Here is a 17000-nt window from a genome sequence, read left to right as displayed (position 1 = left end):
ATTGAACATGAGCCTGCAAACCAGAGGATCGTAGTTCAATTCCCAGTCAGGGCACATGCTTGGCTTGCAGGCCAGTTCCCAGCAGGGGACACACGGTACATTGTGTGTCCTTGGCAGAGGCAACCATACATTGATATTTCTCTCCCTCTCTCCTTCCCTTCCCCTCTAAAGATAAATAAAATATTTTAAAAAGAAATGCAAAATATAAATTTGGCTCAACTTATGACTGGATTGACTCAATACCCCATGCCATGGATTGAAAGAAGAGTGCCCATCTACAGGTATACCATATTTTGCCATGTATAATGTGTATCTTTTTGTCCAAAATTTTTAGGGGAAAATAAGGATGCACACTGTACATGAATATAATGATTACATGCCATGGGTATAATAATCTTATGTATAATGTACACAAAAAAAACCATGGGTGTGCATTTTATATAGCAAAACTGCTTTACACTGGATTCCCAGGATGTAATAAATAATTATGGAGCACACAAAAGATACAAGGAAAAAAATACTGCCATTGTCAAGAGATACAGCAATCAAAAGAACCAGAATCAGAGATGACCCAGATTTGGGAACTATCAAACAGGGATATTTAGAATTATCTAATAACACTATTTAGAATCATCAGAAAACAAAACAACATAAATGTTTACCAAGTGATGAATAGATAAACTGGTTATGGGACTCACGTAAAGGAAGCTATTCAGCAAAAAAGAGAAGACATTTCTGTTATGTTCCACCATACAGACAAATGTCAAATGCACTTTGAAAAATTCCCAGACTGTCACATAAAAAGTGTAAATTTTGCAATATGTACACTTTACCTTGAAAAAACAAATTTGAAATTAAATCAAGGAAAAATGCAGACTACCTGAATTCGAACCCTGGTTCTACAATTTATTAGCTATACGAACTTGATCGACTTACATAGCCTTCTCTGTCTGCACACTAACATCTGTAAACTAGGGCAGTTATAAAGATAATATACCTACTTCCCAGAGTTGTTCTAAAGAGTTAAAATGTGTAATACTTATAGAAAAAGTGACCGTATTAATTTTGCTATTATTATAAATTTTCCAACCTGATCTCCCACTAATGCCACATAATAGCATTCCTCAAGTCAACCTGAACTATTTCAGGTTCTTCTAACTCACCCTACTATACTATATGTGTTATACTATATGTCTTTGTGCTCACCACTCTATCTGCCTGGAATATCCTTTTACACCTTACCCACAATCCTCAGCAGTAGCAAACTTCCCATCCTTAAAGAACTTTACATGTCTTCTCCACAGGACTGTTCTACCATTTTCCACTCCTATCCAAGTAAAGGAGATTTATGCCTCTGCAACTAATACATATCTGTACTTCTGCAGCAGTCTCACGGTGTTGTAATTATTTCTTGAATATTTTTTATTCTCTCATACCATGACTTTGAATAGAAGCCAGTTTGTATTTAATTTTCTGTCTCAGACCTTATTTCGTGGCATGACATATGATAGATTCCCAATAAATATTTGAATAAATGAATGAAGAAAGAAATATGTTATGGTTCACTTCAATCCTGGTTACCTGCTAACACTGCAAAATGCTTTTAGCTGGTAACTCTTAAAATGCCAAGACTAAAGAAGCATCATAGCATGAAGTTATCTGAAATACCAGAGCATATAAAGTTAATCAACATGATAGTACATGCTTTTTCGGAAGTCAGAATATGCAAAAAGCTTGGGGTTCAGGAAGATAAATGATGGATTAGTGATAATGTAAGTATCAGAGCAGATGGAAAGAAAGACCCAAAACAGACTATTGTGGGCAACTAGACAGAATCTAGTGTATCAGAGTCACCTTGCAATAAGGCTATGTGAGAGGCTATTTCCAGGACTGCTGAGAAGGTAGGCTTCCAGCCTTACTAGCTTTAGCTTGACCTAAGTTGGATTTAGTCACCTTAATACAAGACAGCCTGGTATTTCTCTTCCTGAAAATGTATGTTTATTTTTTATCATTAATCTGTGTAGTGCACAGATCTGCTTTCATCTTTGTTTGATTCTCTCGAGGTGACCTTTTTATGTGTCTGTACACTTCAGAGCCTGACGAAGGTTACTGCCAGTAGAATCGTCAGTGATGGGTCATCTCAGGACATGGCACGAAGTCATGACGCAGGTGTGAAGAAAGCTGTACAATAGTGAGAATGTGATGTCGTGAAGAGGCAGAACTCTCTTGGAGTTGAATATGGGCAACATAAATGATTCTGAATACATGACATAGTGGATGTTAGTTTACATGGTCTCAGCAATTGACAAAATTAGAAATGACACTCAGAGGATGTTATTCCAAGTGATATACATCTGCGAAGGACATACTAAGGAAAGTCTCTGCTGGGATGAAGGAAACAACTCTCATGGGAACTCCTAAGCAGACCAAGATTCTGGTTCTTCCTATCATCATTTGATTCTTTTTTGTCAAATAAACTGAAGCCTACTGAAATTTGGAATTGCATTTTTTTAAACCTGCAACAGCTCTGCTGTCTTGCAAGGGGAATGGAGAGTCAGCCCCTCATTATAAGGTTCTTTCACTTGTAGCTATTAAGCTGGCAAATCCCACTGAGCCAGCGTTTTACAGACATCCTCATCGGGATGAGGCTTTGATTCTCTGATCTCTGCTAGAGGTCAGATAGGTCAAAACTGAAGTATTGGGGCAGGTAAAATATGGATTTAGTAATTAAAGAGCACACAAATTTTTTAAAATACACACATACATACACACACACACATTGAAGTCCAGAATCTTTTGGTCTCATCTCAGAAACTAACTCTAGCTGGAGAGCAAAGAACACTTGTATACATTATCAGTTTGGACAAATTTCTGGTGTAGATTGAGATACAACTTTTATTTATTCAATAAAGTGTAAAAACTTATTTTTTTCTTTTTAAGGTTTAGAAATCAAAGTTTAGAGAGATTTTTTGTCCATGTTGAGATGATAGTCTAGGTAATTGGGGCTGACTACCATGTGGAAGGGTGCATGAAAATATGACAGCATGATTTCGTTAGGGCTAGTTACAGGATGACTGTGATTTTAAAACAAATTTATTTCTCAGTAGGTTTTTTTCTTCTTGCTTCATCCAGATTCAGTCACATGTCAATTTGTTATAAGCTGTCAGCTACTAGTTTAACAATAAAAGAAATATGTTCATAGGGGGTTGAGTTATACAGAACAAAGCATTTTTCTAAACTTTAGAATAAAATAACTATGATCTGAGCATTTCCCTCTATATAAATCTTACCTAAAAAAATCAAGTAGAACAATAAAGAATTACCAAACTTTAGTTACTGACATGCACAGTGAAGTGCCATGTCTGCAACCAGCTTTGAAATGTATCAAAAAAATCAGATAGATTTTGATAGCAGGGCATGTATGTGGTGAATTCAGTATGGTTAAACATCCATTGTAGAATCTCGGTGGTAGAATGCTATTGTGTGCTTTAAATATTTTATAACATTTTGGAGAATAAAAAAGGACTGGCTTGGTCAAGATTAAAAGCTAAGGAGAACTCTAATAATATATAGCTCAATAAATTATACCAATAAACTGAAGTCAGGTACCAGACAGGGAAAGAAGAGTTGTTGTATCTGTAAGATGAAAATCAGATTCCAAGATAAAATCAGTTTGAAAAACTCTGTAAAATTCAACTAGAAGGCAAAGGCAGGGAAGTTTACTCGGAACACTCATGGACAGATGTTACTGTTGTGGGGTTGTTCTGTTTGTTTAGTTTTTTTCTTAGACTTTGTTCCTGAGACTATGACTTTGTCAATTTTGAATGCAAGGCCTTGTAAACCTAGCATCTCATAAACATATTTGAACAGGATTTACCTAATTAACATATATTTTATGATTGTATATAATGCACTAAGACATGCAATCATGCTTTATGATAAGCTTTCAATTGGATAAAATTCAAAATCACACTCTTTCCTTAAAAAGGATTACTTCACTTGGATAATAAGTGCTAACAATAAGCAGTTTTCCATGATTACCAAAAAAAAAGTTCTGATTGGGAAAAGATGCTTACTATAGCAACCTCTCTGTAGCAGTGACATAAATTTCCCTTCATTTCTTTATCCAATAATATACCAAATTGTTAGCTGACTATGTGGTTGTATGTCCTTTCCTGAAGGGTCACAGGACCTGGGTACCTCACCACACAGATAGAGAAATGCAGAAACAGGAGTCATGCTGGAAAAGAGGCAGAATTACTCTCCATAAGTAGCTCCTAGTTAGTAAAAAGCTCTAGAATGTATGAGATTCAGCACAATGTTAGTTTCCTAATTATAAATCCTCACTATATTTGTTCCTTTATCTCCAATCCTTGCCTGATATGCAGTTGACTCTCAGTAAATGTGATTTAATGAATGATTGATATAAGTAGTAAACAGAAAGTGAACACATTTAAAAGGGGAAGAATCCAAATTGAGGAATGCATAGTGCTAAGATGAATAAAAATATAGTTGGTAAGAGAAATAAAAGAAAGAATATGAGAAGTATGTATAAAAATATCTATGGTAAGGCAAAAGAGAAAGAGAGAGAGAATTAAAACTGAGCAAGTTTAAGTTTGCTGGAACTAATGTTAGAAATTTAAAAGAGGAGCATTTCAATTTCACCATTCTATTCCTTTTTTTCCTCTGCCCAAATGCTGTTACACAGTTCTTCCTCCCAACATCACATTAAACTGAACAAAGAAATGAGCAAAAATTTTAGATAATTATCTGCGGGAACAGCAAAACGTAGAAAGGTCTTTTCTACAGGCCTGAAAATTTGATTAATTTCTGGGAGATAGGAGGCTTGTCAGCCTTCCAAGATAAGATTGTTGTGCTGTCAGCTCACTAGGAAGCCCAAGCAAAAGCTGCTCGGTGAAAAAGTGGGCAGGTTTCACCCAGCAAGCATGTGCATAAGGTAGCCTGGGCCCTGTGAGAAGCAAGGTGGGAGGGAAAAGGGGGACGGACCCAAGGAAGGATCCCCACTCATCAGCAAGAGCAGCCTCTTGGAAGTGTGACCTCCATTAAAAATGTGGCCACGCATATTTCACAGACATAGAACAAACACTTCAAAAATTTATATGAAACCGCCCTGGCTGGTGTAGCTCAGTGGATTGAGCGCGGGTCTGCAAACCACACAATCGCGGTTCGATTCCCAGTTAGGGCACATGCCTGGGTTGCAGGCCAGTTCCAGGTTCCTGGTTCCCGGTAGGGGATGAATGAGAGGCAACCATACATTGATATTTCTCTCTCCCTCTCTCTCTCTCTCTCCTTCCCTTCCCCTCTAAGATAAATAAATAAAATCTTAAAAAAAATTTATATGAAACCATAAAAGACCCCGAATAGCAGCTGCAATTTTGATAAAAAAAAGAACAAAGTAGGAGGGATCACAATACCTGATATCAAACTGTATTACAAGGCCACTGTAATCAAAACAGCCTGGTACTGGCACAAAAACAGGCACATAGACCAATGGAATAGAACAGAGAGCCCAGAAATAAACCCAACTCTCTCCAGTCAATTAATATTCGACAAAGGGGGCAGTAACATAAAATGGAGTAAAGACAGCCTTTTCAACAAATGGTGTTGGGAGAACTGGACAGCTACATGCAAAAAATGAAACTCGAGCACCAGCTTACACCATACACCAAAATAAATTCAAGGTGGATAAAAGACTTAAATATAAGCCGTGAAACCATTAAAGCCCTAGAGGAGAGCATTGGCAAAAAAATCTCAGATATTCCACGCAGCAATATTTTTACTGATATGTCCCCTAGATCAAGGGATATGAAGGAAAGAATAAACAAATGGAATCTCATCAAAATTAAAAGCTTCTGCATGGCTAAGGAAAACAGTATCAAGATACCAAGAGAAGCAACAGCTGGGAAAACATATTTGCCAATGATACCTCAGACAAAGGTTTAATCTCCAAAATATACAAAGAACTCACTCGACTCCACTCAAAGAAGACAAGTAACCCGATTAAAAAATGGGCAGAGGAACACACACATTGAACACACATTTCTCCAAGGAGGGCATACAGAGGATCCAGAGACACATGAAAAGATGCTCCGTATTGCTAGCTATCAGAGAGATGCAAATCAAAACCACAATGAGATACCACTTAACACCAGTCAGAATGGCTACCATAAACAAAGAAACAAACAACAAGTGCTGGAGAGGTTGTGGGGAAAAGGGGACCCTAGTTCACTGTTGGTGGGATTGCAGACTGGTACAACCACTATGGAAAATAATATAGAATTTTCTAAGAAAACTAAAAATGAACGTGCCTTTTGACCCAGCAATTCCACTGCTAGGATTATATCCTAAGAACCCTGAAACACCAATCCAAAAGAACCTATGAACCCCGATGTTCAAAGCAGCACAATTCACAATAGCCAAGAGTTGGAAGCAACCTAGATGCCCATTGGTAAATGACTGGATCAAAAAACTATGGTACATTTACACAATGGAATTCTATGCTGCAGAAAGGAGGAAGGAACTACTACCCTTTGCAACATCATGGATGGAACTGGAAAGCATTATGCTGAGCAAAATAAGCCAGGCAGTGAAAGACAAATACAATATGATATCACCGTTAACAGGAATCTTAACAAAACAAACAAGCAAGCAAAATATGACCAATGACACTCAAATACGGAACAGGCTGACAGGGTCCAGAGGGGAGAGGGGAGAGAATCATAGGGGAAAAGGGGATGGTCTCACATGAAGAGGTATAAAAGACACACGGACAATAACTAAGGGTGGGGGGTGGAAATGGGAGGGAGGTGGGGAGCATGGGGCGGGGGGTGGGTAGGGCTGGGAATATAAGACAGAAAGCTGTACTTGAACAAGAATTAAATAAAAAAATTATGTATATAAAAAAAGAAATCTTAAAAAAAATGTGGCCACAGATGTCAGCAGAAGCAGCTGGGGCTCTCGGTGAACTCTGCTCTCTGCTGTCTCTGCCCTGAGAGGGGCACCCTCATGGCCAATGCAGTCCACCCTGGATCCCACTACACACAAATTTCAAAGGAAAGCTTTCATCGTCCTGATGGGCCTCTTTTCCTGAAGGCCAATTTGAATAATATCAATAATCTGAATATTGAATAGGGAGGTTTGAGAGAACTATAGGTAACCCCAATCTCTGCAGTTGATCTGGGAGTTGCCACTGTTTCTCATTCTCCCTCCTCCACTCTTTGTTTCAGATTCCCCTCATCCCTGACCATCACCTGGGTGGGTCATGGTGCTCCCCTGTGACCTGACCCAAACCTTCATGTCTGAAGGCAGGGGCACTTACAGCCTTCTGAGTCTGGGGTTGCGGCACTGGGCCATTGATGGTTACAATGGGATGGTAGAGCACAAACGGGTCTTCAAGTAGATTCTTCTGTCCTGACCCCAATTATAAAGCAACCTTACCTCCTCCTGAAGATCAGCTTCAGTTTTCCTACCATTAAGGTGACACCTATTGTCTGCTGGTCCCTGGCAACAAGGATTTTCAAGTGCCCTGGGAACAGACACAGCTTGTAGGTCAATGGTACCCTCCATGGACACGTGCCATGGTGGTGGCTTCTAAAATGGCGGCATTTCCTCAGTCAGAATCCATGACTTCTTGATAGGTGTCACTTATGTGATATGCTTCTGATTTTCTCTTTTTAATTTTTACCTTAATGCCATAATATCACTTTGGAATGAACTGTATCTGTTACCTCCTCCCAACGCATGCTCAGATTATTGAAAAAGTAAGTAAAGTGATGGATGTAAAGGAGATTAATGCAGCGCTTGTCACAAAGCAAGAGTAAATAAATATTGAATCTTTTTTTTTAAAGATTTTATTTATTTATTTATCTTTAGAGGGGAAGGAGAGAGGGAGAGAAACATCAATGTATGGTTGCCTTTCATGCGTCCCCTGCTGGGAGTTGGCCTGCAGGGAACCGGCCTGCAACCCAGGCATGTGCCCTGACTGGGAATCGAACTGCGATCCTCTGGTTCGCAGGCCCGCACTCAATCCACTGAGCTACACCAGCCAGGGCCATAAATATTGAATCTTTATCCAAATCTTTCCCAATGATAAGCTATAATATGCTAATAACAAACATTTTATTTTATATTGCTATTGTAGCTTCTAGTTTTTACTTAACACACAGTGAGTGAGGGACAATTTGTTTTGTGCACAATGCTAGTCCTGGACATGATGAAGATGGTATTGCCTTTGCGACATTTGGAATTGAGCCCTATGGTCTCCAGGACCCTTTTTATACTTAGTTTATGAAACTGCCACAGGGGCTCACTCTTACACAAATAACTTAGACCATACCACTTCACAAAGGGTGAAAATATCCTCGGACATTTAAACATGTTATTACTGAAGTGATCTCATTTATGTTTTCAGGAAAAATTACAAAAAATGCATTATCCCAGTCATTGAATATGTAATTTGCAGTTTAATGAGTAGCACAGTTTTAAACTTGTTCATAACAAGTGTATGTAGTTCAAATTTGCATCTAGATATTTCTTATATTTTGGATATTTGGTAAAGCAAATGGATATTCATTCACCTTTCTGATACTTTCTGGAAAAAAATGTGGGACTTCTCCTTTTGTTTTTAGTGACCGATTAAAACTTTTTACTTCATATCCTCTGGAGTTTATACTGCTTGATGGTATTAGCCAGAGAGTTTGTTAAGAAATAGTCAGTAGTGTATCTCAGTAAAAAATCAGTATCCTTAGTAGCACCAAATTTTCATTGCCCAGAGGCAAAACAAAACCCTCATATTCTTTCTTGGTCCCTTCATTTGTCCTGTCACAATATGTTGAATATCTAGCTTTTAATAGTATTCCTATCCTGGTGTTCTGTACAATTACAGTAAAAGCCCCACACTTATCAAAAATATCAGCTTCGCAGTGGTGTTTAATTCACTGGAAAAATACACTGTTTGAGCAATGAAAAATGATCTTCAAATAATAAAATCCCAGTTGAAGAGAAATAGTGGATATTTTAAATCTTTACAGTGAAAAAAGTGAGACAAGAGAGTCAGAAAAGAAAGATCAAAAGATGGGCAAGGGCACAAATGATAAGAAATTTGAGAATATAATTTTCATGAGATATACAATGTTAGGGACACTTTCAATTATTTTTATTCCATGTGATAGTTCTATCTTATTATATAAGTGTCAAATTCTTATTACATAAGTATGAAACTTGAAACCATTTACCATTTTCTCATTCATTTTGGAATTTTGAAGGGATGCAATTCTGAAATTGTTCCTACTGACTAAAGGACCAGGAAAAAATAGTTTTTGGACATTGACTCCAAACTCTTTTTAATGTTTTGTGGTCACCTTGGAAATTGATAGTTTTATTTAATCATTATTATAAACAGTAATACATTCTAGTCTTCCAGAACTATTGGAAGAACAAATTCCTTTTATCCTGTGTATTATTATTTTTAGGGTAAAAAATACTGCTCTAATTTCATGAGCACACAAATAAGAAATTGATTCATATTACACTATAGTGGCTTGAGGCTGGCTCTTGGGACAGGGTCAGAGAGGGCAGGTTTTATGGCTGACGTACAGTGAGAGACTCCAAAATCTTACTGATGAGTGCATTTCCCAGGTTGACTGGCCATGGGGCCTGAAATTCACCATAGAGGATTGTTAATGGGTCCAAAAAGCCTTCCTAATACTGCAAATGTTTCCCCAGCAGTCAAACTATTAAACTATTATTATTCATTTTAAAAATTCTGAATGGCCAACGGCCACTTTTTCAAGTGTGTGAATTACTGAGGAGACATGACAGAACAATGAGAGGAGGCAGAAAGAATGCCAGCAGGTCAGGGGTAGTAGACTCAGGGCACTGCAGTTAGAACATGAGTTCTCAAACTGGGAAAGTGTGAAAAATAATTGCGTTAGGCATTGTCATCTGGCACTCAGGGAAATGTGTCACTTTCTTCTTATTTTATATTCTCACCCCCTGTATCCCAGGGGCTATATGGCTAAGGACTCTATTTCCCAATCGTCCTTTCAACTACTTTTCTTCATGAGATGAGCTTCTACCATCAAGATGCACACATGCGAGTTTAGACAATGGAAGAAGTAGAGCCGATTTTTTTGTTGTTGAGTGGAGCAGGCTGATAAGCAGCACTGGTTCTGTATGTTAGAGTAGCACGTCTGTTCACGCCAGTGAGATGCGTGTGGGTGAGGGGCAGCTGTGAAATGGGTAGGGGTTTGGCACTTTCCTGACCACTGCATGGCGGTAGCGTTTCTTGACCTCTAACTCCTCCAGCAAAATTTGCAAGCACCTTAATTCTGGTATTGAATTCCTTTCTATTTAAAAGCATTGAGTAATTTTTATTCCGTGACGTGAATACTGACAAGGTCCAAAGATTCAGGAATTAGGAGTACTAAAGAACCAACAAAGGAAGAAGGAAAATGGATGCAAAGGGCCTGTAGAAATGAGAGTTGCTTCCACTAGGGAATTTATATGTGCCCCTCCACAGAGAAGTAGCCAATTTCAAGGGAAAGTAATCAGAATCCTCTGAACACAGTGAGGAGTGTCAAAGGGCAACTGCAAGAACAGGGCGTCTGGGAACGGCAGAACTTCGTCACAGGTCTGGGCGGGAAATGCGGCCAAGGGCCAGACTGAGGCTGGACAGAGCAACCACCTGGGAGAAGGAAAGAAGAAGAGCGTGCAGTGGACTCTCTCCACGTGGAGTTTGTCGCTTGGCTATACGATCAGCTAAATATTAGAAAAGTTTGGTGTTGGGTACGATTTTGTATTCATTTAAGTCTGCGTCGACAATTCAACATTGTAGGGCACAGATTGACAGCAGGGACGAGATTACCGCTCAAGCTCATAAATGATAAGAAGGGTAGAAAACAAAGAGGGTAGAAAAACTTGATGAGGAATTTAGTCCTAGATGGCTTCTTACGCATCCCTCGTAAGAAGTGGTCGAAGCCTTGTAGAAGATTCTGAGGACAAGCCTTAACAATTGGCATTTAGTGTTTTAACAACTTAATAGATTTAGTTTAGATTCAGAAAGCCCTCAACATAAAATATATTGGAGATGCCACTGTTAACCTCATTGGTTATAGGACAGTAGGTATGTAGGTCCATTGGAAAGAATGTCAGGTATTTTGCTTTTACTGTAACTCAACTAAAATAATTAATCATTAGGTTCTATAACCAAGATGCAAGACTGGAGAACGAACAACACCCCAGAGTCCTGGCTTCATTCCCAGTTCAGTCAATATCTATCACAAATAAATAACCTCACTCGCCTATTTCATTTTCTCCATTATAAATAAAAAATGCTCAGAGTTACTTAGTTAAGCCCTCTGATCAAGTTGCAAAGATTAAGAAAGTAACTGTTGTAAAGCTGTTTGTAAATTCTTAATTATAAATTATTATGCAAGGGTTATAATTCTTTAATTACTATTTAAGTGAACAACATAAAATTATATTTAATCTTTAAATAACTGGGCAGGTAGAACTGCTTATGTAGCACACATATACACATACACTCTGGCTATTTATTTGCATATTTCCAAGATATATTTGAAAGACATAATATTACAAAAGGCAATGCTTTCCATATGCCAGTACAAAGGTGAAAATTAGAGTAAACTTATCATTTGAAAGTTTGAGATTTTTACCTGAGGTAAGAAAGTTGTTACCTGACACAATCAAAATCAGACAGAATTTAGCATTTTTCCACAGAGCTAATGCTTTGATTTCCCAGTGACCTCAAAACAACTCTGTATATCTCAGTTCTGTGAAAAACTTCAACAATTTTCAAACAATTATCTTTTCCATTCAGGTTCCCAAATATCAAATTCTTAACTTCTTTCACTTCAGACCTTAAACCAGCATATTTCTTTAAATTCTATCTTTTCTCTACCTCATAACTAATTTAGTTGAATAAATTTTAGTAATATGGGTGATGGACAATTTAATCAGCATACATGAAATTTTAAAATTTAAAGAAAGCATAGTTTTTACAAGTGTTAAAAGAAAAAAATCATTAGAAATGAATTTGTGCCCTGAATGGTGTAGCTCACTGGATTGTGCGCGGGCCTGCAAACCAGATGATCCCGGTTCGACTCCCAGTCAGGGAACATGCCTGGGTCTCAGGCCATTTCCCGGCAGGGGACCCACGAGAGGCAACCATACATTGATATTTCTCTCCCTCTCCTTCCCTTTCCCTCTAAAGATAAATAAATAAAATCTTTTTAAAAAAGAAATGAATTTGTGAGAAATGTTTAGTAATTCTATTAAAAGATTTAGGTAAAATAAATGTTCATGAGAGAACATTTTTTATACTGTGAAAAATTACAATAAGCTCAAATAGGTGACAAGTAAAAATGAATTATGTTTTATGCATATAAAGAATTACTGTATAGCTCTTTTTTGTTGATTTTGTATAATTTTAATGAAATTACCATTATAACATTATCAAAATGCTTACCTATGTTGCTACATAAAAAATACAGGATAAAAACTGTAATGTAGAATATTCCATAATTTCAAAAAAACACTTAACTGTGAGGAAAACATCCCAAAATAGCACTAAAATTATTATAGATTTTAATTTTATACATCCTTAGTTTGTTTTAATTTTATTTTTTAAGCATTCTCCCTTTGCTTAACATCTTAAGAAAAAATCATCAACATATGCATTGTAATCAAATATTTTGCTTTACTTTTGTGATGACATTTTAACACATTATGTATATTCACTTGAAATTAGGGATTTAGCATTCTATTCACTTAAATGTTTTTAAATACCTCTTCTATGCTTCAAGAAGCATGAGTTTTCCAAAATCATTAAAATTATAATTGAATGTAAAAATGAGCTATTTTTATTCATGACACTTAGCTCCTTTATTTTCTAACAATTTATAAACTAAATTATTGCAGAAATGTGTATTGACCTCTAATTATATGCCAGTTGCTACACATCAGAACTGACTTCTCTATCTTTGCTTGTCGTTACTTTAAAACAACTTCAATAATGCATCATGGTATTCTTTGTAATTTGTTCTAAAATATGTTTTTTAGCTGTGTAGTAGATACGTAGACGTTTTCTCAGTCTTTATTCCACCCATCTTCTATTTGAAGAGGCCGAAAAGCCAAAAGTTACATTTTCAGATTTTCAAGTGGCTCGAATTCTACCAATTAAATGCATTTTCACAAGACAGAAAGTGTACCTGAGGCAGAAGTGAGCCTGTGAATTCTGGCTCTCACAACGGACTAGGAAGATCGTGGATTCCCTGTAGTAGTTGCCACTGTTCATTTTTTTTATAATTAAATCTGTAGGTATTTCTTTCTCTTTTTTAAAAGATTTTATTTATTTATTTATCTTTAGAGGGGAAGGAGAGGGAGAAAAACATCAATGTATGGTTGCCTTTCATGTGTCCCCTGCTGGGAGTTGGCCTGCAGGGAACCGGCCTGCAACCCAGGCATGTGCCCTGACTGGGAATCGAGCCGCGATCGTCTGGTTCGCAGGCCCGCGCTCAATCCACTGGGCTACACCAGCCAGGGCTGCCACTGTTCATTTTTTAAAAATTATTTTATTGTTGTTCAAGTACAGTTGTCTGCATTTACTCCCAACCCTGCTACTCCAACCATTCCCACCTCCCTCCCCTGATTCCACCCTCTCTTGGCTTTGTCTGTGAGGGCACAGTTGTTCCTGAAAATCTTCCCCTCTCCCCCCTAATTATCCCCTTCCTTGTCCCCTCTGGTTACTGTCAGACTGCCCTTAATTTCAATGTCTCTGGCAGCACATATACTAAAATCAGAACAACACAGAGTAGGTTAGCATGGCCCCTGTGCCGTTCTTTTTTTTTTCTTTTTTTAAAATTTTTATTTAATTCTTGTTCAAGTACAGTTTTCTGTTTTATATCCCCAGCCCTGCCCCCCTCCCAGTGCTCCCCACCTCCTTCCCATTTCCGCCCCCCACCCTTAGTTATTGTCCATGTGTCCTTTATACTTGTTCATGTGAGACCATCCCCTTTTCCCCTATGATTCTCTCCCCTCTCCCCTCTGGACCCTGTCAGCCTGTTCTGTATTTCAGTGTCATTGGTCACATTTTGCTTGCTTGTTTGTTTTGTTGTTTAGATTCCTGTGAACAGTGATATCATATGGTATTTGTCTTTCACTGCCTGGCTTATTTCGCTCAGCATAATGCTTTCCAGTTCCATCTATGATGTTGCAAAGGGCAGGAGCTCCTTCTTCCTTTCTGCAACATAGAATTCCATTGTGTAAATGTACCATAGCTTTTTGATCCAGTCATTTACCAATGGGCATCTAGGTTGCTTCCAACTCTTGGCTATTGTAAATTGTGCTGCTATGAACATCGGGGTGCATAGGTTCTTTGGGATTGGTGTTGTGCCGCTTTTTTTTTTTTTAAGATTTTATTTATTTATTTATTTATCTTTAGAGGGGAAGGAGAGAGGGAGAGAAACATCAATGTATGGTTGCCTCTTGTGAGTCCCCTGCTGGGAGTTGGCCTGCAGGGAACTGGACTACAACCCAGGCATGTGCCCTGACTGGGAATCGAACTGTAATCCTCTGGTTCGCAGCCTGCGCTCAATCCACTGAGCTACACCAGCCAGGGCTGATGTTGTGCCGCTTTCACTTTCAAGGAACAGTAGCAGCAGCCACAACGTGACCTGCCATCCCATCCCCAGTTGCCACCTTCAGCTGTGATGTTCACTCTGTGATGTTCATTCTGTGACGTTCTGGTGTCTGAGGTGAGGACCTAGACTGGAACAACTGTGGTGACGTTTGATGCAGTGGCCCCCATAGTTTTCTTGGAGTCATGACAAGAGCCCCAAACTGGAAACTGCTGGTTTACCTCATACAACAATTTTGCAAAGCATTTAAATCCTTACATTAAATTACTACTTGTTTGAATATCTGGAGAGTTTTCTGTTTCTAACATTAAACCCTGAGTTTTTTTCTTTAGCTTCTTTACTCAAAATACTCACCGAAATACATAACAACAAAAAATGTGAGACAAAACAAAAACACTTTTTAAAAAAATGATTGTCTCCCTCTTAATGGGTAAAGGTCTTTATTAAAATGCCTACTTGATGGCTTCTGCGCCTTTTGGCTAAGATCAAGTATAGTATCTGTTCCTATCAGTTTCATATTAAAATGTCTACTTGAGGCACATTTTCAGCCTTTAATTTTAAATAGATGAGAGCTAGATAGAGTAAACACAATCTCCTGTGGCATAAATATAATAGCCCTAAAGACATTGAACTTATGCAAACAGTTTTATAATTCAAAATTCTACCCTATGATATGCCAGGCTTCAGTCCCACTGAAAACCTCTTTAGACTTGCTCAGGCCTTTGAAGATTTATTGCTGAATTGTCTGCTGAAATATTTTAGCATCAGTAAATGCAGCTGCACATAGAGTAAATGTCAGCAAGATGCAAGAGGATAGTTTAAATGCCCTTATAGTAATAATACTCCTGAAAGTCTAAGATTGTTATGCACATAAGGAACATAAAAAAGCTCATAGAAAAATTAATAACTAAGTTAGGTACATAAATTGACCAACAAATCAAGGTTTTTATTTAAAGAGAATATATATTTCTTCTTCAATTTTTATATGTTAATATTCAAAGAAACAGTAGATTTTAATCTCCAACACCTCACTGATTATTATTTTCAAGACTTTATTTATTTATTTTTAGAGAGAAGGGGAAAGAGGGAGAAAGAGAGGAAGAGAACCATGGTATAGGAGAGAAACAGCGATCAGTTGCCTCTCACACGACCCCGCTGGGGAACATGGCCTACAACCCAGGCACGTGCCCTTACTGGGAATCGTACTGGCAACTTTTCGGTCCACCACCCAGTGCTCAATCCACTGAGCCACACCAGTCAGGGTGATTAGCTCTCAATTAGTAATTTATAAAGAATAGTACTATAGAAAAAGTTTGACTTATGAAAATACTATTTAATGTAGTTTGATCAACCAAAAATTAAGAATCACTTATATACAATTTAATTTCAAGTCAGATAAAAAGGAAGTCAAACCATGTAAAACACCAACTAGGAGAAATGATATCTACTCATAAAATAATAATCTCAGAATAAAAAACATATTTTAAATGCCTATGCCTGAATTCACAAGAGAAATATGTAATTGTTGATTCATTTCCACCCTAAAAAATTGTTTCTGGTATGTAAGGACTTTAGCATCTATGATACTTCTTTCAAGAGATTACCACTTAATCTCTTACCGAGATTAAATTTTACTAGTAAAATAATTTATTTAAAGAAGTAGAACTTAATTACAACTGTATTGTTTGATGTCGGATTGCAAACCTAAAATAGCTCAAACTAACGTAAGAAATAAATCCGTTAGGGTCAGCCAATGCGTGGAAGCCCAGGGGCAGTGGTGGCGTGGAAACTCACCAGACAGCAACCAAGGAGCAGAGTCTCCCTGAAACAAAGAGAAACAAGGAGGCCATCTTCCTCCTCCTGCTCTCCCCGCCCCATAGTCCATTTCGGTGATTTTAGCCTTTTCATAATCTCATGGCACACATAAACTACTAAAATTCTGTGGCACACCAAAAAATATATTTTTTGCCATCTGACAAACAAATCAGGTATAATTTTAATTCATTCACATCGGTGGCTCTTGTTATGATAGCCATTGTCATGTTTATTTGACAACCTAAGGAAAAAGAGGTCAGTGCCCCTGACTAAATAGTTAGGTAGCGCATGTTTTAAAAATCCTTGCAGCACTCCAGTGTGCCTGCCGTGATACAGCAATTGAAAATCACTGGTCTGTTCTGTCATTTACAGTCCGCACAGAAGTCAGTGTCATAAATGAAATGTTGCAAAGAACACCACGTCCCTACTTTCCTCCAAATCTTCCTGAGACTCATTATCTCATTTAAGTAAAGTCCACAGTCCTTGCCATAGCCTGTAAGACCTACA

At 37.8% G+C, this 17000-nt stretch overlaps 1 non-coding gene across 1 annotated transcript; it reads left to right on the top strand.

The window, feature by feature from the left end:
- Window positions 1–15137: 15137 nt before the first annotated feature.
- On the top strand, window positions 15138–15323 carry LOC118986819 (U2 spliceosomal RNA). Its single transcript, XR_005066452.1, has one exon. It is a non-coding gene; the product is annotated as a U2 spliceosomal RNA (small nuclear RNA).
- The last annotated feature ends 1677 nt before the right edge of the window (window positions 15324–17000 follow it).

The sequence above is a fragment of the Sturnira hondurensis genome, unplaced genomic scaffold (assembly GCF_014824575.4).
Source record: "Sturnira hondurensis isolate 20B ecotype Veracruz unplaced genomic scaffold, ASM1482457v3 Scaffold0004474, whole genome shotgun sequence".
In the NCBI taxonomy this organism is placed as follows: Eukaryota; Metazoa; Chordata; class Mammalia; order Chiroptera; family Phyllostomidae; genus Sturnira; species Sturnira hondurensis.
This window is presented reverse-complemented; position numbering and strand designations above follow the sequence as displayed.